Source organism: Micromys minutus (assembly GCF_963924665.1).
Source record: "Micromys minutus genome assembly, chromosome: X".
Classification (NCBI taxonomy): Eukaryota; Metazoa; Chordata; class Mammalia; order Rodentia; family Muridae; genus Micromys; species Micromys minutus.
The window spans coordinates 102,433,918-102,458,603 of record NC_137970.1 but is presented as its reverse complement, the minus strand read 5'-3'; positions in this window follow the sequence as shown (position 1 = coordinate 102,458,603).

Genomic DNA, 24,686 nt, shown 5'->3' with positions numbered 1-24,686 from the left:
ACATCTAAAACAAGTTGTAACCTGGAAATAGTCAGTTATCTTGGTGTGTAAGGATTAAACGTAATGATTTTTTTGTTTTATTTTTTGGCCTTTGATTATCTTGAACTTCATATAGTCTGTGAGTCGTTTCTTGGATGTTCAGAGCTTTCTGGGGTTAGTATCCAATGATCAGTGATTGCATATTATGTCTGTTCTTTTGTGACTGGGTTACCTCACTCAGGATAATATTCACTAGATGCATCCATTTTCTTAAGAGTTTCATAAAGTCATTGTTTCTGATAACTGAGTAGTACTCCATTGTGTAAATGTACCACAATTTCTGTATCCATTCATCCACTAAAGGACGTCTGGGTTCTTTCCAGCTTCTGGCTATTATAAATAGGGCTGTTATGAACATTGTGGGCATGTGTCTTTGTTGTATTTTGAAGCATCTCTGGGGTGTATGTGCAGAAGTGGAAAAACTGGGTCTTCGGGTAGTACTATGTCCAATTTTCTGAGGAATCACCAGAGTGATTTCCAGAGTGGTTGTACCAGTTTACAACCCCACCAACAGTGGAGAAGTGTTCCACTTTCTCTGTATCCTCACCACTATCTGCTGTCATCTAAATTTTTGATTTTAGCCATTCTGACTTGTGTGAGGTGGAATCTCAGGATTGTTTTGATTTGCATTTCCCTGATGACTAAGGATGTCGAGTACTTCCTTAGATGCTTCTCAGCCATTTGATATTCCTCAATTGAGAAATTTTTGTTTAGCTCTGTACTCCATTTTTAATAGGGTTGTTTGATTCTCTGGTGTCTAGCTTTTTGAGTTCTTTGTATACCTTGTATATTAGGTATCTATCCTATCTCTGATTGTTTTGTCTATGTTTTTAATGTTGTCTTTGGCCCCGGAGATTCTCTGTTCCATCTCTTGTAGTCTGTTGGAGATGCTTGCATCTGTTATTCCTGATTTCGTTTTTAGGTTTTCTACCCCCAGGGTTGTCTCTTTTACTGTTTTCATTATTGTTTCCATTTCCATTTTCAATTCCTTCTTCAATTCCTTCATTTCTTTGGTTCTGTTTTCCTCAAGTTCTTTGATTTCTTTGAGTGTTTTGCATGTTTCCTCTTTAAAAGCTTCTATTTCTTTATGCTTTTCCTCCCGTTCTTGTTTAAGGATCTCTATCATCATCTTGAGGTATGATTTCAGGTCTGAGTCTTCTTTTTCTGTTGTGTTTGGCATTCCGCTGTTTGTTTTGCTGGGATGGCTGGATTCTGATGTTGCCAGGTTGTCTTTGTTTCCATTGGGTAAGTTCTCTTGCTTTCCTCTTGCCATCTTGTTGTCTGTGATTATATGTGGTCTTGTTGTCAGTGATTGATTACCATCTCTTCCATTTATCTGGCTTGTGTTCCTGGATCTCCATTGTTTTAGGTGGCAAATTGCTTGAGTGTTTGGTCCGCACGCAAGGACCTTCCGTTTGAAAACCGAGTACCTACAGCAGAGTTCCTGCTCCCCTGAACTAATCGGGGTAGGGGTCGTGCTTTCTTTGTGACAGACCTGTCCCTCTCTGCACCCCGGCTACTCGCTGCACAGTCTTACCAGGCCTGCGTCCCTGGATCTCCACTGTTCCTGGTAGCCCCCTTACTACTTTTAATATTTTCTTAGATTTGTGCATTTGGTGTTTTGAGTATGATGTGCCATGAGGAAATTTATTTCTGGTCCAATCTATTTGGAGTTCTGTAGGCTTTTTGTATGTTCATGGGCATCTCTTTCTTTAGGTTAAGGATGTTTTCGTCTATAATTTTGTTGAAGATATTTACTGTATTGTTTAAGTTCAGAATCTTCTCTCTCTTTTATAGCTATTATCCTCAGGTTTGACCTTCTCATTGTGTCCTGGATTTCCTGAATATTTTGGGTTAAGAGCTATTTGCGTTTTCTTTGACTGTTGTGTCAATGTTTTTTATGTTATCATCTGCCCCTCAGATTCTCTTCTATGTCTTACATTCTGTTGGTGATGCTTGTGTCTATGACTCCTGATCTCTTTGTTAGGTTTTATATCTCCAGGATTGTCTCACTTTGTGATTTCTTTACTATGTCTATTTCCATTTTTAGATCCTAGATGGTTTTGTTCAATTCCTTCACTTGTTTGGTGGTGCTTTCCTGTAATGCACCAAAGAGATTTTTGTGATTTCTGTGTTTTGGCTTTAAGAACTTCTACCAGTTTACCTGTATTTTCCTGATTTTTTTAAAGGGAGTTATTTATAACTTACTTAAAGTTCTCTAACATCATCATGAGTTGTGATTTTAAATTAGAATCTTGCTTTTGTAGTGTGTTGTGGTATCCAGGATTTGCTGTGATGGGAAAACTTGGTTCTGATGATCCCAATTAGCCTTGATATCTGTTGCTTAGGTTCTTGAACTTGCCTCATGCCCTCTGCTTATATCTGGTCTTAGCTGGTCTTGTTTATTCTGATAGTGGTTTGACCCTCATGTATGCCTGTATGTAAGTACTACTGGGAAACCAGCTCTCTCACAACAGGGTATGGGTACAGTATGCTATGGAACAGGGTCATCACAGAGTGGGACACTAGAAGGGTCCTGTTCCAAACTACTCCTTGATTCCTGTGTGCTAAAGGTTCTGGTAGGCCCCTTAGAGCAGTAGTTTAAGAGAATGGTCTTAACTGGGCTCTTAGGTCTGTCAGCACTTCTGGGAAACCAGCTCTCTTCCAGAGGGGTCTGGGTACAGTGCATTCTGGCACAGTGTCAGCTCCAGTCACAGGTAGACACTGAGTGAATCCAGTCGACAATTGCTCCTTGATCTTCTGTCTAGAGGACTCTGAGCAAGTTCCTCTTGGGTCAGGAATTTGAGCAAATGTGGTGGTCTCACCTGTGCTCTCAGATGTGTCAGTACTCCTGGGAGACCAGCTCTTGATTTTATATCTACTTTTAGTTCTTAAGCTGTTTTATTCATTTTCATCCACTGTTTGTATTTTTATAGATCCATTTTCTCTTTAAGGACCTCTATCTTATTTATAAAAGCTATTTTAATGTCTTTGTCTTGTGCTTTGGCTATGTTACAGTATTCAGGACCTACTATGATAGGGTTGATGGGCGAGCTCTAGTGGAGACATATTGTCCTGCAAGTTATTGATTTTATTTTACACTTATTTCTAGTCATCTGGGCATGTTTTGTGAATATTATAATTCTAAGTCCCAAATCTGTGTTTACCTATGTTCAGTGGGTGGTTTTGTTCCTTTGTTTCTGTTGTCCCTTTTGGTTGATAAGAATTTCTAGTGGCTGTGTGTTGTGATCTTGGTTGGTGTGGTCATTTGGGGTTCCAGGTAAAATGTGTTTATAGATATTGGTAGAAAAAACTTATGAATTGGGATGGTCTGGGATGAAGGACTAAGGGAGTCATCAGAAGGTAGGACAGCAGATTGTGCCACCAGGATCTGCTTAATACCCTGATAATTGACTAGAGAATGAGTAGGGGCTACACCAGATTGTCTGCCACAGACACGGGGATGATATCAGGGCTTTGGATATCAAGTAAGGAAGGAGAAAAAAGACTGAAGGTTTTGCCTACCCAATTTGGAAACCTACTTGTTTCTCTGGCATGTTTGGCTGGTAGGTTCCCAGGAAAAGCCTGTTGGCATTGGGGCTGGAATTCAGGATGAATGGTGAGGAAGTTTTGGAGAGAAGACATGCATAATCCACTGGAAGTACGGATACATAGTAAAGGAAGCTACAGCAGATGGTGCCCTACAGATGGGGACAATTCTAAGACATCGAATTTGGAAGATGCATAGGGAGAAAAAAAGATGTGCCAGATAGGCTGCCTACTTCCTTGGCCAGAGTGACCTGGGGGTTCCCCAGGGAACCATTGCTCATTCTTAACTCCCTGCCAAACATGAACTATGTCATATCATTGCAATTCCATCATTATAAATCGAACCAAAAAGCATACTGCTTTCACAACTGACTTATTTTATTGTGTTTGTATGGATATTTTTCCAATTCATTATATTTATCCAGAACTACATTTTAAAATTGGTAGTTATTATTCAACATGGGATCTATTAAAGCACATCTGGATTGCTTCTATTCTTTCCACTGTTATAAATAAAGTTGATATATTGATGTTCAGATTTTGCATGAGCATGGCTCCTTTCTCTGTGATAAATGGTGGGCCTAGTTACATGGTAGTTGCAAGTCTATTTCTGTAAGAGATTACTTGTTTCACAGAACTGTCAAGCTCGTTTGCCTTATCTTTACCATTTTATTAGGGTCCAGATTTATTTTTCATTCTCAAAAGGGGCTGGAGTTATCACTATATTCTATTCTGACTATTATGGTGGGTGTGCATTTTATTGTGGTTTTAATTTATATTTTTTCCTGGCTAATGACATTTAAAATATGTTTGAGGAACCTCCAGACTGATTTCCAGAGTGGTTGTACCAGTTTACAACCCCACCAACAGTGGAGAAGTGTTCCTCTTTATCCACATCCTCACCAGCATCTGCTGTCACCTGAGTTTTTGATCTTAGCCATTCTAACTGGTGTGAGGTAGAATCTCAGGGTTGTTTTGATTTGCATTTCCCTGATGACTAAGGATGTTGAACATTTCTTTAAACACTTCTCAGCCATTGAGGTTCCTCAGCTGAAAATTATCTGTTTAGCTCCATTCACCATTTTTAATAAGGTTATTTGGTTCTCTGGAGTCTACCTTCTTGAATTGCTTATATATTTTGGATGTTAGCTTTCTAACAGATGTAGGGTGGGCAAAGATCTTTTCCCAATCTTGGAATTGCCCTTCTGTCCTATTGACAGTGCCCTTTGCCTTATAGAAGTTTTGCTGGTTTATGAGGTCTCATTTGTTGATTGGTGATCTTTGAACATAAGCCATTGATCGTGTTCTGTTTAGGAAAATTTCCCATGTATTTGAGGTTCTTCCCCTACTTTCTCTTCTATTAGATTCAGAGTATCTGGTTTTATGTGGATATTCTTGATCCACTTGGACTTGAGCTTTGTACAAGGAAGTAAAACTGGGTCAATTTGCATTTTCTACATGCTGACAGCCAATTGGACCAACACCACTTGTGGAAAATGAGATCTTTTTAAAGGTTGGTTTTAGCTCTGTTGTCAAAGATCAAGGGACTATAGATGTGTAGATTCAATTCTGGGTCTTCAGTTCTATTCCATTGATCTACCTTCCTTTCTCTGTACCAATACCATGTAGTTTTTTATCACTATGTACCAATACCATGCAGTTTTTATTGCTCTGTAATACAGCTTGAAGTCAGGGATGGTGATTCCCCCAGAAGTTCTTTTATTGTTGAGAATAGTTTTTACTATCCTGGGTTTTGTGTTATTCCAAATGAATTTGCACATTGTTCTTTCCAACTCTATGAAGAATTGAGTTTGAATTTTGATGGGGATTGCATTGAATCTGTAGATTGCTTTTTGCAACATGGCCATTTTTATTATATTAGTCCTGCCAATCTATGAGCATGGGGTATCTTTTTATTTTCTAAGATATACTTCAATTTCTTTCTTCAGAGACTTGAAGTTCTTGTCATACAGATCTTTCATATTTTTGGTTAGAGTCACACCACAGTGCTTTACATTATTTCTGACTATTGTGAAGAGTGCCATTTCCCTAATTTCTTTCTTGGCCTGTTTACCCTTCAAGTAGAGGAAGGCTACTGATTTTTTTTTAAGTTAATTTTATATCCAGCCATTGTGCTGAAGTTGTTTATCAGCTGTAGGAGTTCTTTGGTGGAATTTTTGAGATCACGTGTGTAGTATCATATCATCTGCAAATAGTGATATTTAAACTTCTTCCTTTTTCATTTGTATCCCTCCTTTTGTTGTCTAACTGCTCTATCTAGAACATCTATTAATATATTGAATAGGTAGGGAGAAGTGGGAAGCCTTTTCTAGTCCTTTTCTAGTGGGATTGCTTCAAATTTCTCTCTGTTTAGTTTGATATTGGCTACTTGTTTGTTGTATATTGCTTTTACTATATTTAAGCATAGGCCTTGAATCCTGATCTTTCCAAGACTTTTAACATGAAGGAATGTTGAATTTTATCAAATGCTTTCTCAGTATCTAATTAGGTGATCAATTTTTTTTTCCTTAGAGTTTGTTTGCATAGTGGAATACGTTGATAGATTTCTGTGTATTAAACCACCCTTGCATCCCTGGAACGAAGCCTACTTGACCATGGTTGATGATTGTTTTGATATATTCTTTGATTCGTTTTGTGAGAATTTGTTGAGTATTTTTGTATTGATATTCATAAGGGAAATCAGTCTGAAGTATTATTTCTTTTTTGGGTTTTTGTGTGGTTTAGTTATGAGCATAATTGTGGCTTCATAGAAGGAATTGGACAGTGTTTCTATTTTGTTATATTTCTTAAGTTTCTATTTTGTGGAATAATTTTCTGAATATTGGTATTAGATCTTCTATGAAAATCTGCTAGAATTTTGTACTAAAACCATCTGGCTTTTAGTTTTTGTTTGTTTGTTTGGTTGGTTGGTTGGTCCGGTCAGTCAGTTGGTTGGTTGGTTGGTTGGTTGGTTTGGTTATCTATCCATTGCTAAGGTTTTCTTCTCTGATAAGGAATTTTCAGTTCCTTTCCAGAATCTGAATTATCATATTCTCATAATAAGCACTGAGAAAGATCCTTCAGTTATTCTGAAAGGAAGGATAAAAATAAGCACAATTTTTGGGCAATATATAAAATTAAAATATGCATATGTCTTGAATTCTTAAAAAGATCAAGCAGTGGAAATAAAATTGTTGAAGTCTCAATGTTCAAAAACACTTTTACAATTAGTGACATGTAGTTCTAACTAGAGATCCAGGAATGCTTAGAAAATACCAAACAAGTTAAATGACAAGTGAACACTCACACGACCCCAAGAATATTGAGTTTGCAAAAATCAAACACAATGAGCAAATCTTAAGTGAGAACAGGAAGGTGGTACGATTTAATGGAGACACATCAGAAAACATGAACATGTGTGTGACATAAAAAGTTTTAAAGCTTCACAGAAATCAAACCAATGTAGAATTCTGTATCCAGTGGGAAACTATTCCACCAATTTAAATTATGAGAGTCAGGAATGGCTTTGATTGGAATTTCAAGATTCCAGATGGTATTTCATATACACAAGGGCAAACCCCCTATTATCTAAGATGCTAAAATTCCAGAAAAAGTACAATGACTAGAGATGTTTTCAATTGTCTGGATTACTGTTTGAGTTTTATTTTTATCATCATAAAACCATTTACTCTTTTGTTCTTATTTCTTCTAGTGTTCAACTTTTATCTAAACAGGCAGCATTCCCTTTAGTTTTGATACTATGCCAAGAACTTTTATTCTGAGGTTCTATATTAGTCTGTTCATGCTACCATAACAACAATAACACAGCACTCAGGCTTGAAATTTCAAGATCAAGATACTAGTGTGTTTGGTGGGGTTCTTTCTGTAGCTCCCAGACAGCTGTTTTCTTGTGTGTCCTTCCCTAGCAGGCAGGGAATTAGATCTCTTGTAACTCTTCTTATAAGGACACTAATCCTATTGGAACAGGGCCTGTCCATATGACCTCATTCAACCTTAATTGCTGCCAAGAAGTCTTATTTCCAAATACAGTTACAGGGAACGTTAGAGATTCACCATACAAACTCAAGTGAGACACAATCGGACAATAGCAAATTTCAAGGTAAACATAGCAAAAAAAAAAAAAAACCTTGTTAAATGTACAAATTTTATGCATCGGACAGAAAAGTGCAAGTTGGCTTTCCTGGAAAGTGATATTCTGTGTTAAACTTTACTCTAAAGTTTTATCACATAGTTTGAAAGAGAGGGGACTTGATCTTTACTTTGAAGATTTCACTTGGTTCTACAGGTCATAGTTGGTACACACACTGCAGAGCATGATACCAGTAATCATCTATCAACACACATGTGAAATTAGTAACTGAGAAAATTTTTCTTACCCTTCATTTTATTTGTAGAAATAAAATATCAAAATGATGAGAGTGATAATTTTGCTTTTCTTTGCTCTTGCTAGATCACACCTGGAATGTTTTTGTGTGTATAAGCAAATTAGTGAAGTTTAGAAATATACTATGATCCACTACACTCAGGGTAAGAATGAGTAGAGAATGCAAAATCATACCACATATTGAATGCAAAGAAACTGCTGAGAGTTGACCTAGACAATAAAAGATAAATAAAAGTTCTATAATCTCTTATTTTAATCATGTAATAATGATATAGAAAGTATTCCACTTTTAAAAGTATAATCAGATTAATTGTAAAGGAAAACACTAGGGATACTGTGGAATAAATTCTGGCATTAGTTGGAGACAAGAGTAGGAAACCTTACAGGGATCGTCCAGTTTGTGAAGTCTTGCCTCATCCACAAGATATGATATTGACAGTTATTATATAGATATTAAATATGTCTACTTTATTTCATGGGAAATTTTCTTCTAATTAGATAATATGAGGCATGACTTTACCATTCCCTGACTTGTTTGTTGTTTGCACTGAAAATATCGTTTGTTACTGATTATCTTCAAAAGTGAGTCTAATCCAATTAGTATTCAACTGGTTAATAAGTAATTTTTGAGAAATAGTCTATGTTTAGTACTAGATAAAGTACTAGGTTGCTCAAAAAAGTGCCAGAATGGAATCTTTCCCTCAGCTTCCCTGTCACATATAAAAGATACCATCTCATAGCAGACCTCCTAGTTCTCTGGTTCTTCAGCCCCTCTTCTGCAATGTTTTGTAAGCTTTCGATGTAGGAGTTGCGGAAGTTGCACTATAGACTTATCAGCAGTGTTTGAGCATCTCGCAGTCAGCTCTTTGCATTTGACCACCAAGAAAATTTAAAAATATGCTCACCTAGACAAGATCTGTACAATGGCATAGGTTGATATTATACCATCAATGGGGAAAATTTCGCAAGGCTTAACACTAGTTGAAGAGCTGCAGGCAAATAATGGATGAGAGAGGGAGAATGAATGTTCTATAAGGATGAGTTCCAAACAGGTCTTATTTACTTTAATCAATAGGTTTTCTAGTTCCATCTGTTTTCCTATAAGTGTCTCAGTTTCATTTTGTTTACAGCTAAATAGTATCCCATTGTGTATATGTATGACATTTTCATTGTCCATTCATCAGTTGAAAGATATTTGGCTTGTTTACATTTCATCTCTATTGTAAATATAGTGGCAATAAATATGGTGGAGCAGCTATCTCTGGAATTGGATGTTCAATCCTTCGAGGTATTGGGCAAAGAATGGGGGTAAAGATCAAAAAAGGTACTATAAAATTCTAAAAATAATAAAAATACTATATTATTAAAATAAATAAGATATGAAAAAAAGAATTCTGTCTTCAAGAATTTCTGTTTCTCTTAGGGAGCCTATACAAAACCAAAGTTGGGGAATTTGACATGGCTGTATTATTTCACATAAGAGAAGTTGATTGGGCAAGTGCAGTCAAGTGCCCAAAGGCTAAGCTGTTGTGTTCTAATACTAAACCTTTATTCATCACCTTCTGTTTCTTGTGTTTCTATTTCAATGAACTATGCCTCAAGCAAAAACTTAGAAATCATCTGTAATAACACCCTACTCATTCCTTGGAAGGAATTTACTTCAAAATTTCTTGTACTCAAATCTATTTATTGGTGCTTTTGTGTCTTTAAAATAAATTTGCCATTTTTGATATAGTGCTGAAAGCCCTTGATAATCTTTCCTAAGCCTTTCTATCCATATCATCCACTGTGTGTTTCTTTTGTGTTTTATGTGTCTGACATTCTTTTTTTTTTGAGATTGTTTTTCTTTTTTTTTTTTTTGAGATTGCTCTTTTTAAAAATTTTATTTTAAAAAACAAAGATAAAAGAAAAATATTTAAACATTTTTGCATAAATGCATACAAATACATTTTTGTCAGTGCTTGGCTTTTTTTTTCTTTTTTTTTTTTTTTAAGGTTTGATACTCCGCATTAAGGTCTTACTAGTTACAATGAGCAAAGTGTCTGACATTCTTTAAATATTTTAAATTTCTCATTTTCTTCCCATATTTTTGTTCACTTGCAGAACCTTTCCTATTATTTCTCATTCATGGTGATATATATATATATATATATTCCTTTCTTTTTCCAAAAAATCATAACATGTTTTACAAATTTTTTTTTGTTAATTCTTTAATCTAATATTTTTACAGTCCAGTCTTTATTCCCCTCCAGATCCACCATCTGACTGTTCCAAATCCCAAACCTCTTCCCGCTACCATCTCCAGAAGGATGTCCCCATTTTCCATCCAACAGCCTGACCGCCAATGCACCAGACTTCTAACCTTCCTGGGGCCTCCAGTTTCTTGAGGATTATGTGCTTCTCCGGCTGAATCCAGACCAAGCAGTCCTCTGCTGTATATGTGTCGGAGCTTTATATCAGCTGGTATATACTGCCTGGTTGGTGATCCAGTGTCTGAGAGATTTTGGGGGGTCCAGTTTAGTTGAGACTGCTGGTCTTCCTATGTGGTTACCTGCCTCCACATCTTCTTCCAGCTTTTTCTAATTCAACAACAGAGATCACCAGCTTCTGTCCATTGGTTGGATATAATCTGCACCTGACTCTTCCAGCTGCTTGATAGGGCTTTCTGAAGGCAGTGATGATAGACCTATGCTTGTAAGAGCACATTATAACATCAGTAATAGTGTCCGGCCTTGGGGCATCCCCCTGAGCTGGATCTCATTTTCAGCCTGTCATTGGACCTTCTTTCCTTGGATTCTTCACCATTTTTGTCCCTGCAGTTCTTTCAGACAAGAACAACACTAAGTTTTTGACTGTGGGATGGCTATCCCATACCTTTACTTGATGTCCTGTCTTTCTACTGGAGGTGAACTCTATAAGTTCCCTCTCCCTACTTTAGGGCATTTCATCTAAGGTCCCTCCCTTTGAGCTCTGAGAGTCTCTCACTTCCCAGGTCTCTGGTACATTCTACAGGGTCCCCCTATCTCCTACCTCCAGAGGTTGCCTGTTTTGATTCTTTTTGATGGCCCTCAGGGCTTCAGTCCTGCCCCCCCCCCCATGCCTGATCATGCTCCCCTCTTCTCCTCCCTGTAGCCTTATCCACCTAGGTTCCTCCCTCCCTTCTCCCTCCTGTTATTGCTTTCTTCTCCCTCCCAAGTACAATTAAGGCATCCTCACCTGGATCCTTTAGCTTGTTAGCCTTCTTCAGTTCTGTGGATTGTATCCCGGGAATTCTAAAATTTTGGCTAATATCCACTTATTAGTACATATAATGTATGTCCTTTTGGGTCTGAGTTACCTCACTCAGGATGATAGTTTTTAGTTCCACCCATTTGCTTGCAAAACTTAAGATGTCCTTTTTAATGACTGAGTAGTATTCCATTGTGTACATGAACCACATTTTCTGTATTCATTTTTCTGTTGTGGGACATCTGGGTTGTTTCCAGCTTCTGGCTATCACAAATAAGGCCACTATGAACACAGTGGAACATGTGCCCCTGTGGTTTGGTGGAACACCTTTTGGATGCATTTCCAAAAGTGATATTGCTGGTTCTTTAGGTAGATCCATTTCCAGTTCTCTGAAGAACCTCCAAATTGATTTCCAGAGTGGTTGTACCAGTTTGTAATCCTATCAACAGTGAAGGAGTTTTCCTCTTTCTCCACATCCTCACCAACATCTGTTGTCACCTGAGTTTTGTTCTTAGCCATTCTGATTGGTATAAGGTGGAACCTCAGGGTCATTTTTGATTTGTATTTCCCTGATGAATAGGGACTTTGAACATTTCTCTAAGTGCCTCTCAGCCATGCAAGATTCCTCTGTTGTGAATTCTCTGTCTAGTTCTATGCCCGATTTTTTGATTGGGTTGTTTAATTTCTTGGTGCTTAACTTCTTGAGTTCTTTGTATATTTTGGATATTAGACCTCTATCAAATTTCAACCTCCAAGTTATTTCTTCGGAGAAATCATTACCAACATTTTATTCTACACATTGATGTCTGATTTACTACAAAGGTTAGGCAAATAGCTTGTAGCTCTCCTACCCCCATCAAATGACTCTTTCTCACGTCCCTTTCTTCACATCAATTGACTGCTTATTGTCAGGTTGACGTAAAACGATAACACTTTTGACAATCTTGCTCATATGTATTCATTCATCAGTGCCTTACTTGGCACATTATAGGTACAAAATAAACACTTGTTAGATAAATGAAGGTACGGCATGCCAGAAAATATGAGAAAATTGGTGTCTGTCAGCATGGGTGAACAGAAATAAATTGGTGATGTGCATGCTAGAAGACTGGGAAAGAGAGAAGGGCATGCTGAATGAGGTGAGTGAAGGTACCTGATTGTAATGTACAGGGGGGTTTTAGGAATGTTGGCAGCTCAAGACTGAGTATAAATGACCTAGAATGCCAGTGTGATTAATTTCAGTGTGACACACAAGGCAATTAGGAATTCTGTGAATGTGCAAGCATCTTTAAATCTGTGCTCCAAGCCCTGGATGTCTTATTTTCAAATAGTGCTCCTTTCAGAGTACAAGGCTGAAAGGAGCAAGGGCAGCATTCCTCTTATGTTGAGTTTAGACGATTTGGGGGTCGTTTACTTTTTGTTGACACAATTGATATATGAATTAGAATTCACCAGTTGCAGACATACAGTTCTGCCAGTGTTCCTCTGTGAGCCATGTAGTTATCTTCATATTGAACATAAAGAACATTACACTTGCGTTAAAAGTTCTCTCATTACTTTTTGGCTATTTACTGTATTCCCAACTTTAATCCATAGCTCTCACCAATCTGTTCTCCACATGTATAGTTCACTTAAGAGATCATCACATAGGTGAAATTATACATTGTGCAGCATTTGGTGTCTGCCTTCTTTCACTCAGCAAAGTATTTTTTTAAGATAATGTGATTCTGTATTTGTTTTCTTCCTGTTACATTCAACTTGCATTATAATAAAAAGGTAAGCAAAATGTAACTTATGAAATTGGCCTGATGATACAATTAACAATTCTAGAAAAGCTTTATGTGCCTCACAGAAACCATTGACAGTAATTGTTTTTATTTTACAAAGTAAAATATTTACAAAGTAATATTTTAACAAAATATTACAAAGTAAAATGGTTTCTTATGGCATCTTATTGTATTCTGACCATATTCACTCCAAAGTACATCCTTTTCATGTTCCCACCACTGTTCTACTCTTCTACTCATACAGACTGTTCTGCTTTCCTGTCAAATGTGAGCATATAGAGTTAGATATTGACTGTGCATAAAATGAAAATGTGACATTTCTTTCTTCTCCCTACATGCACTCTTATTCCTTCACCTTCCTCCTTCCAAGAAGTTCTCCCTCTGCTTCATACTTCACATACTATTTCTGAGATTCTTTGTTATCAAATGTGTCAGTAGTCCCAATCTGTACTCCCTTTTACTTTCTGTACTGAATAGTGTTCTGTAGTTTGGATGCAACACAAGTTTTCCATTCACCAGTCGACAGGCATTTGGGTTATTTCCAGTTCGGACCTATTATGAATAAAGTTACTGTGACCATTTAAGTAGCAGTGATGGTGTACTTGTTTGGCCCCTCAACCCAGAGCAAAGGTACCTGGCAAGACATGAATGGGTCCTGGGAGAGACGATTGGACTAAGAACACATCAAAACTCCCCCTCCTTAGAGGGTGGTTCATCAGTACTGCTGATGTTATTAGCAGTTACAATTTGAAATAAAAACATTTGGTTTCTCACAGCTTTGAAGGTTTTTCTGAGTGCAGATGCATCATACTCTTTTATTTATTAGTATCATCTCTCTCACCTGCCTATGTTCTTATTTTCCTACTTAAATTTATTTTGATATATTTGTGTTCCTTTTTGTGCCTGTATGTTTATTTCCTTTACTCTTCTCCCTGTCTTTCTTTTTCTTTTGCCTCATCCTTTCTCTCCACATTCCACTTTTCTTTCATTTGTTATGTTCTAGCATAGAAATTTACATTTACAGAATGTTTAAATCAAAGATGTGGCAAATTTGCATGAACTGTTACCATAAGCTTTTTATATCCTGACAACGTATTCAATTTACTTGTTTTAACAGAGAGGATGCTAAGCATTCAGCTACTTTTCTATTCCACAAGATGACATTGGTCAATTACACCTAATTTCCTATAGTGATTCTGAGAATTTCAGCTGGATGAGCTGTAACGTTTCTCTTTAAAGTGCACAGTTGTTGGTTCCTGGGCTGCATACTGCTGCCAGTCCTTCCTGCCCCCATTAAAACTCCCATGTTTGAACAAATTAGAGTCATTAGTATTTCAACCCCCTGAAATATGTTTAATCATTCAGATGCTGGTGCTGTGTGTTCAACCTTTTGTATTAATAAACTCCTTGTTAAGTAGGAACCTGATATTTAAGCATCCTAGATTAGTGTTACAGGTGCAGTATCAGCCCACCCATGAGGAACTGTGCTCAAATTCCCCTGTCTAAAGCCATTGAGCATTACAGGGGCTAAGGAAGTTCATTTTAAAGCTTTATTAGAATTGCTTCTTTTGTACCTAGACCATTTCTCACAAGGCTTCAAGGCTTAAGGGTCATTGCCGGTTAATTCATATTCTGTTTCCTTTCCCAGGGACCTGAAAAGGCAATGTGAAGTGAGCTGGGAATGGGGTTACCGTTGGGGTGGGATGGAATGGAAGTGGGTGTTATCTGTGGTTTGGTCTTGCTGGCTACAAGAGAGGAGACACTAGAACAAGAGTGAAATGGTTGGGGAAGGTAATCATGGTGTTCAGGGCATGCAAAGAAATAATAGCATCAAAAAGCCTAACTAGAACATCACTGTTTGGGTAAATTGCTTTACAGAGGAAAGAGGAGTCACCTGCAGAGAGAAGATTCAGGGTTGCAGGGGAACAGATATATTGGCAAAGTTGAACTTAAGAAAACTTTTTTGTTTTCTTTTTCTCCCTGAAAATTCTTGTCTCCAGGCTGACTCGGCCAGGTTTCTCAGTATGCTTTTCGGATGCATTAGCTACCTGCTCTTTCCCTTCTGGATACATGGGTAGCTTGTGGCTGCTCCCCAGTTCTCCTCCTCCCACCATGCTGCTATTTCATGGAATGCTTCAAGTACAAGACTGCCAAGTGTGCTATCCTCCTGTTTCTGACTCTATCTTTTTACTGATGCTTATGAAAATGGGTTTCGTTTTCTGTGTAGCCAAAACACACAACAGAATAATATGGCACTCCCAGTCCCAAAAAAGCATTAAATCTTTTTTCATATTGCTGCCTAGCCTTATCTCATCTGCTTCTTGGACGTCTGGTTGTTTCTGATGCAAATACAGCATTTTCACATTCGTGCTCCATATTTATGAATATTGAAAATGATTTTTGATGCACTATTAGGCTTATTTCTGATGTTATTTCTTATTTCTGATGAAAACTATAATAATTTTGTAATGAAGTAAATGTCCCATTTTATTTTGTTTTTCTATAAGAAATTTGATGTTTTTTTTTTTTTCCTTCTTCTTCTTAGAATGAAGGTGCAGATAATTCAGTATTCAAGGGCATGTCTGTTTTCACAACCCATCTTTATAATGTAAATGTTCTCAAATTCAACCTGTGGACAAATTATGGATTGAAATTATTTGTTTTGCTTTCTGTGTTCACTGTAGTGGGAAAACAATAGGCTGTACTTAAGCTGTCCTCAGTCTCTTAAACTGGTGCAGTGGTGCAAAATTAACCATAGCCTTTCAATACTGGGCACCAAGAAACATCATGAATCAAACCTTTTCATTTTCACACCCATATATGTCCCAAACAGACATGGTATTGTTGTATTAGTAAAATGTACTAAAATACTTTAGGAAAATGTTTACATAGTCTTAGTGTTTATGAGTATTTTCTGTATTTTTAACCTGGGAAAAGGTACAAATTATTTTAAGCCAAAATTAAAATGATATTAAAAGAACCCAGTCTAACCTTACTACCTTGTAACAAACACAAGTCTTTGAAAAAAATCTTTGTTGGTATTTTCCATTTGAGTGATTGTGAGCTGATGACATCAAGTTACAAGGGGATGGATTTATGAGATCACAGAATGCTCTTCTTATTCTAAGCAAAAAAAAAAAAAAAAAAAAATGCATTGATAACTTTTGCTTTTTCCCTAAACTCTATGGAATCACAAATTCCCAGTAAAGGATATGTGAGCAGTGCATCTCTAGTTCTTTTTGTTTGCTCACAGTCCTTTATAAACACTAAAAATACTATTTAATAGTATCTTTCAGACATATTGTAAGTTGTTAAGTCTATTATACATTGTCATAGATATATTATATTTGGCCTATCAGCATTCAGTGTAAAACCACCATTATCTCAGAACAGATTGTATTTCTGCAGTTAAATGCTATGTAGTAAGCTGGGTAAGAAAAAAAATGAGAAAAAGGGAGAAAGAAAAAAAAAGGGAAAAAGAAAATAATAATAATAATAATAATAATAATAATAATAATAATAATAATAATAAATGCCATCATAGGTTCCATGAATCCAGGTTCTACTTTACAGAATTGTGGGAAAGGCAAGTGAGCAAGAGGAGATCTGTGAGTATTTTGATGGAAAAAAAATGGTACTATACATGGGTGAAGGATTATAATAAAAATAATAACAGTCATCAGATCTGACCTAATGGAAATTGAACAGTAGAACTAAAAGCAATTTTCAAAAACCTCTATAACTATCTTCCACTTCTTTTGGTTCCCATGGCAATTTTTCTTTTTCGTAAAAGGCTCACCATTTGAATTAATTCCCCACAATTACTCCAACTACTCTCTCCACGTCATTCTCCAAAGCCCTGTAAAAAAAGGCATGTTTACCAAAACATCCAAGTCAAGTTAACTAACCACCTAGTTACTTCAGTAAAAATGGATAAATCACATTAAGACTTGACCAGTAAGTTGGTATTAATAGCCTAAACAGAAATTTGCAATCAATATAACTTTGTGGTTAATGCAATTACTTAGGCAAACTTGAAATTATTTTTTGATAAGATTGCCAACCATAGGAAAGATGGAAAATCAATAGAAACAAATGGGTAGGAAAATAGAATTTTTTACTGCAGTGATTGACTATGAACTATTGGTATATGATATATAATATGTGTATATTAAACTCACTATAAATTGATTTTCTAAAAAAAATAAAAAATAACTTGATTTTCTTTTGTGCGAATTGCTTTACTAGCTGTTTTATTTTTAATTTTAAACAAATTCATAAAGAAAATATTGTAAGATTATTATAAAATAAAATATCCCAAATAGCTTTATCTTAAACATTCAAGTGCGTGGCTGAAGAGATGGCTCAGCGGTTAAGCGACTGCTCTTCCAAAAGTACTGAGTTCAATTCCCAGCAACCACATCCTCACAACCATGCGATCTGATGCCCTCTTCTGGTGTGTCTGAAGACAGCGACAATGTACTCATATACACCAAATAAATTATCAGTCTCACTTCTCTTGTGTGTGCGGGTGGGGGGACATAACACACATTCTTTTTCATAGTTTGAGAATTTTATGCATGAATATAATGTGTTCTGATTAAGCCCACACCTTACTTCCTCCCCCTCTGATGCTTTCTATAGCATATCACCACTTTTCTCTCCAAACTTCATGTCTTCTTTTTTAACCCACTGAATGAATCTACTAAGTGGTGTAGAGTATGTATATGCATGAAAAGTGGCCAGGTTATCAAGGGTTATGCCTGAAGAAGAAAACTAACATTCTCTCCCATAGCAGCCTTCAGTTGCCAGTATCCCCTCACATAGGAGATACATGTTTGAGCCATTTAAAAGTAAACTGAAAATACAATAACTACACCATCCCTAAATACTGAAAAATAATGTATATTTTATAACAACAAAGAATTTTATCTTTAAAATTCTTCCCTAAAATATGATTTACCTCAAATATTTTTCCAGTGTACATTTTTAACAATGTTCATATATTTAAAATATGACCCATCTTTTGTTTAACAGTGCTTTGTTAAATTAGAAAAATTTACTAAGCGTTCAGAAATGGAGGGGCAGGTATCAATAATTACCCACCATATAAAAAAATACACATGACCGTTCTGTGAGATTTTTTTGAAGTTTATTTCTAGGACACCTTTATGGAGATATTACCACCTCTTAAGATATTACAACATTTTTTAACTGGGTCATAAAATAGTTTCTTTTTAATCAGCATATAATTGTTTATTTTTTTACAAAATAAAAATATATTTATTGGCTTGGACTTAAAATACAGTGACAGTTTTATCCATTATCCTTCTTGCTCTCACTCCATCTTGCTTCTTTGCACTTCCTTCCAAATTTCAGATGTAGTGGTATCTGGCTTTATCATCTCTTCCTCATTTCATATTTATTCGCTCACATACTGGAAGCAACAGATGCTGAAACACAACAACACAGGTTTGGAAATTAAGTAGCCCACAGTAGACTATAACCTTCTCTCTGGCTAAATAGTGTGATGTTGGGCAATTTGCTTAACTTCTCTGAACATATCTTTTCTCATTTATAGGGAAAGAAAAGAACAAAATGGATAATAACTGTTACTTTTCCACTGCTGTGTGAAGTGATACCATGCCCTGGTAACTTATAAAGGAAACAGTTCATGAAGAGTTTAGTTTCCATGATAATCACAGCGGGGGTCATGGTGCTGGCTGGAGCAGTAGCTGAGAGCACATGTCTCCAGATGTGGATTAAGGAGTGCTCACTGAGAATGGCTTTTGAAACCTCAAGTCCCATCCCCAGTGGCATACCTCTTCCAAAGAGGCCACAGCTTCTAATCCTTCTCAAACAGTTCCACTAACTGACCAACTGGGGACTAAGTATTTAAATATATGATCCTATGGGGGCCATTCCCATTCAAATGGTTAGTCTTCAGACAGTTCCTGTCAGTGCTTTACCACACATAATCACTACAAAGGTACCTGAAAATGTTTGTAAAATGTTCAACAATAAGTGTCTGGCAAATGTTAAGCTTTTAGTAAGTTACCTTAGGACTATTTGTGTATCAGGTACAGAAAACACATAAATGGATCATCCTATTTTTATTATGTTTACAGCTGCCAGCCTAATTAAATATACCTCTGGTCACAGGTCATAAGTAATATAAGACTTTCTGTGATCCCCTCATCTTGGAAGACTTTATTGACATTTACTAAACTCTCATGACCAGTTTACTTATCAAATATTAGTACACTGTACTTTGTGGGGTCTTTTTTTTGTTGTTGTTGTTGTTTAAATGCTTTGACTAGTTTCTAGACGTGCAGTGCCATCTATTAATCTTTTATTTGCCAATATGTTCGTGGGTGGGATTTGTACATATTTGCATTCCTTTTCTTGTATTAGTTCTTGATTGCATTCCATTAAACATCTGAAGGTTCCTTAATTGCGGTAGTTCAATAAAGTTTGATTAAATGAAGGAGCAGCAATCAGGCAGTTTAAGTCCAAGAAAGCAGTTATTACTAAGGATGCCATATTATTCAAAGCAATAAAATTTAAACTCTATTTTAGTTTACTTACAAGTGATAAGAATAAATGCCCACTTCATTTGGAGGCTGTGCTAAGTTCCACTTGGTAACTTTTTTGGCGCCATCTTACAGCTATTTCAAGTGGGATTCTTTCATGGTGTACATATTTTTAAAATATTGTCATGCTGTGCCCAGGATAGTTACAGAACTTCCACAGCAAGTGCTCCTTGTTGAAATCCAGGGTTATTAATAATGACAAGTCATTTGGGTGCTTTAATTAGTGCCCAGTGCTATTTCCATTAGTTAATATGTATTTTTAACATCATAGTCCCTAAAGACAATCAGAGAGTATATTTCCTTGACACTACAAATTCTCCACTTGATTGTGTCACCATAAGTTTTGGGTGAATATATTTTAAAAGTAACAAGGAAATTTTCTGTAGATTAAGGTCACACAGCTAATCAAACGACAGTTTAATGCTTTGAGCAAAACTTTTTTCTACTATTCTTAAAATGTGATGTTGGAATTCCATGTTTCCACCTTATACATTTCCCTTTCTTGTCTACTGGATTTTCAATGAAGGAATTCAAGAAATGGAATGGAGATAAAGCCACCCAGAAGTCTATTCGGAGTCATACATACTCAAACCAATCTTGGTCACTATTAAATCATATAAACACATCAAATTGCCATTGGTTACAGCAAGTTGATTTTAATTGTTTTATTAATGGAACAGAGCATCTTTGTATAGTAAAACATTAGAAGATATATCTAACAGATATTAAAAGTATTCATTGACTAATAGGTGAAGATTTTCCATTTTCTTTGCTGTTGTATTCCCAAAATAGGAAATCAAAGTGGCTGTACAATAAATATTATTTTACAAATCTGCAGGTGAATAAGTTCTGTTTGCTTTGATCTCCAAAGAACAAACCACTCTCAGCACTGAAAACTATTTTTAATCACTTTGAATGTAGAGTTACCCAGCACCTGTTCTAATTTTTATTAGGCAAATCCCATCAGGTGCCCCAACAAATTTTTCATAACAATTTGAGTATTTCTGAGAATTCATATGAGAATCTGATGAAATCACCTTTTGCATTTGCATTTATAGGAATTAATTTTGTTTTTCTTCTTCCTACACACTATTTTCCCTCTAAAGTGTACTCCTAGGCACCCTATTAAAAGTTAACTGTTTGGATACATTGGCGTATTGGACCCTGACTTTTGAATTAGCAGAGCTCTGAAAAAGACGGGCATTTTCACATATGCTCCATCTCCACTTTTTGTTTGCCTTTGAAACAGAAACCTGAACTACGAGAGTCTTGAATTAGTGGGACAGGTGGACTGTCAGCTTAGAAAGTGGCCTCTGGGCCCTGTCCCTAAGGATCTCTATCAACGATAGCATAACTAATGCCAGGACCAGCATTAGGAACTAAAAGAAGACATTTTGTCCTTGGTAAGAAACCCTGCCTAGGGTCTAGATTATGATCTGACTGTTCAATTTGGAAGAATCATAAAATTTTACTTTAAAAAATGCTATACTCCTGAATGGCCTGGCTTTAGCGTGTATCCCCAGTTTCTGTTTCCAAGCAGTCTCTAATACCACATGTCGCCATACTTTTTGATGATGCAAATTATATGGTTGAATGTCAGGAAGACATCAAGTCGGTAAGGAAGATGTTTTAGAATAGGGAACTTAGAGATGCTACCCTCAGGCCCAGTGTTATGGATGCTTGAGTCTGGGAGATTTTAATAAAATGTTGTCTTAAGTGCAGCCAATCAGAATTAAATACTTTCTCCTTGATGTTCTCGGTGTATCTTGTCTGAAAACTCTGTCAAAGCTTACCAAGCTCTACATTATATTATCCTTAGCAGTGAATACGGACCAATCTTTGTACAAGCTTTGTGATTTTCCTTCTGTTGTCCTGGATGATTACATCAGGGCCTCATACCTACTGACTATACATATACTGAGTGACATCTCCAGCTCTGGTTTATATTTTTGAACACTGCATTTATTTCCTCATTTTTCTAAAACATATGAGCACAAACAAGCTGTATCGTATTTTTTTTCCTCAAAAAAATTATGCAGTGAGACTTGTGTGGGTGTCCATTGCAGATCCATTTAAGTTTTGCCCTTCTCATCACTATTCAGCCTATACCCTTCACCAAAAAGAAATTCCACTATGAAGAGGTAGATAAGACATGATTAGGTTGTAGCAAACAGAGTTATATATTCAGAGTTAGCTCATAGTTATTGAATCCTCGTTTTACTGATGAGGAGATGGAGACTCAAATAACTTTCCGTAGCTTGCCAAATGTCACACAACTGCATAGTTAGTAAGCAGTTCTGCCAGGGTTGAAATTCAAATCCTCTGACACAAAGTCAAAATCCCTTTCAACTAACGCTGGAACATTTGGATGAGCTCTGCTCACTATAATTTTAATGCTTCTAGTTGTTTCATTGAAGTATTCTGTGTCTTTTAGTCTGGCAAAAGCTGAATATTATGAACATATAAGGCCCACTGCATGTGCATAATTGTCTCTGTGTCTACTAATCTGTGTGTCTACATTATTTTTCTATCTTACTGCATTTGTGCTTTCAGGCATTTTTGGTGCACTTATATTTTGTGAGTGTACTAATTTTTTTTACTTGTGTACTTATCTATTGTTTAATCTTCCATACAGGGCTCTGAAGTTCCGACTCCTGATGCTATTTGAAGGAGCATAGATGTTGATTATGTCTTAATTTTCTACAAGATTTCCTAGAGTTGTAGGTTAAAATGGGTCTTACATTTCTATTGAAAGTCCTCAACTCTTGAGCTTCTAGTGGGGAAGATTAAAGGCACAGATATGTGCAAAAACAAATTGCTACGCTTCTGGTTAATAAAAGCCTAAACTACAATGGTGGGATAGAAATGCAAACAACCTAAGTTTAAAAGGGAGTGAGAGCACTTTTATGCCAAGATTATACTTTGGACCTCAGTAGGTTCTAGAATCATAGCTTTAACCGAGAAGCATCAAACAAAATTTAAATGAAGAGTCAACCTTTAGAAAACTGATACTTATCACCCCAACAGGATGATGAGGTACAGTGGATATTCTCAAAAGCTAACAAGCAAGTCCATGAAAGAAGACAGCAAGACACTGATGACTGGGAACTCAAAGTTACCCAAAAGAGGAAAACTGCCTCAAAATAGCACAGAAGAGACAACTGGTACAAAGAGGACTAACTGAAGTTCAGTTTAAAAGAGGGACATTAAGGAAAGTATTCTTAAAACATTCTCAAATTGAACACAAACTTAACTTATACATCTGAAACCAAAAGTCAAACTCATTTGACTGTTCAATTATTAAACTAGAAAGGAAAAAAAAAATCCCCCAGCAGGATGGTCAGAAAGAAATCAGTGCCCACAGCTCACTGTGCTATGAGAACAGCAAGAGAGATGCTGCCTTGGAGAAAATTCTACAACTTTGGTGTGAAACCTGAAGTGAACCATCTAGTCAAGTGGTCAATTTAAAGATGCAATAAATGTCTGAGACAGTCAAGATGACTTGAAGACATTTTTCAGTAAAAATCTCAAACCACTGGCTTTTCTGAAAGCAGCTCAAATCCAAAGGAGAAAGTACACCAGAAACTGACTAAATTCACCTAGAAAGCCACATGTTTTTTAGAATTTTATATATTGGTATTATGATGAATTACATCTTACTTTATCTTATTTGGGGTGATTGGGAGAAATAAAGTAAAATGTACAATTACATTGATTATTTTTTTGTGTATGCACCTATCTTACATATTTGTATAGATATGAATAATTGTGTATGACATATACTTCATAGGATCAGAAAAAATTAAAATGAAATGAAAGGATAGAAAATGAAAATAAAAAGAATGAGTTATAAAGAATGATATAATAAAATGATCCAGAATGGGTGACATGAGACATTGCAACATTATAAATCAACTATATTACAATTTTATCATTGATTTAAATGCCACCTACCAAATAAAATTTGCATATTTATTTTACAGAAAGTCATTTCTTACATTCTGTCAAAGTAACATGAACATTTTAGAAAATTTCTTCATATTTGAGTCTCATACACAGTAGTGGCACATACATGTAATAATAACATAATATGCTGAAGCAGAAAGATCTTGAGTTCAAGACTAGGTTGAGCAACATAGTAAGACCTGGGAGGGACAAAGAGGGAAGAGAGAAAGAGGAAAGAGAAGAAGAATAGGAGGAGAAGGAGGAGGAGGAGGAGGAGGAGGAAGAGGAAGAAAAGAAGGAGGAGGAGGAGGAGGAGGAGGAAAAAGAAGAAGAAGAAGAAGAAGAAGAAGAAGAAGAAGAAGAAGAAGAAGAAGAAGAAGAAGAAGAAGAAGAAGAAGAAGAAGAAGAAGAAGAAGAAGAAGAAGAAGAAGAAGAAGAAGAAGAAGAAGAAAGGAGAATGTTTGGTTATATTTTGGGGAAACAAACAAGAACTGAATATTGAAAAGCCTGTAAAGGAATATTTTCAGAAACAAAACGTAAATGGTAAGCTTTGTTACAGTGGTGTTTTTAAACATTTAATTTCTGTTACTCTTAAATTTTAGACCTCTCTGTTTAACTTCAATTATATAATTGGTTAATCATACAATAACTAGGATAAAAGAACCAACTTCTACACTTCAAGTCATTACAAGTAAATAGTGAAACCCAGTCTCAGTGGCATCTTCTTTTCACTCCCCCTACAACTCCCCCCCCCAAAAAAAATACATGTAATCTTGACACACTGGAGGTAAGGCTGACTCTGGACTAGAAAAAGACATCCCTGGCAACAGCACTTCCAAGCATCCTGCTTGGGTCAAATATAAATTTCTTCTAGAACCCATTTTGTCTGGCTACACACAATGGCCTGTTTGTCTTCTGAATCTAACTTCATGAAATCTAGGAAAAGATGGTTATAAAAATGCTTCCAGCCCACTCTGAAAACTCTCCTGTATTTTATGTCTGTCTTTGTCTACTCTTCCAGCCCTGATGTACTTAGATGCTCATTGTTCCTCAATTGCATGTAAAGGCATTGGGTAATGCCAGGTTACCTTGTAAAGTAGTGGTAGATGGATCAAGTAGAACCTTATGGCCTTTGAGACT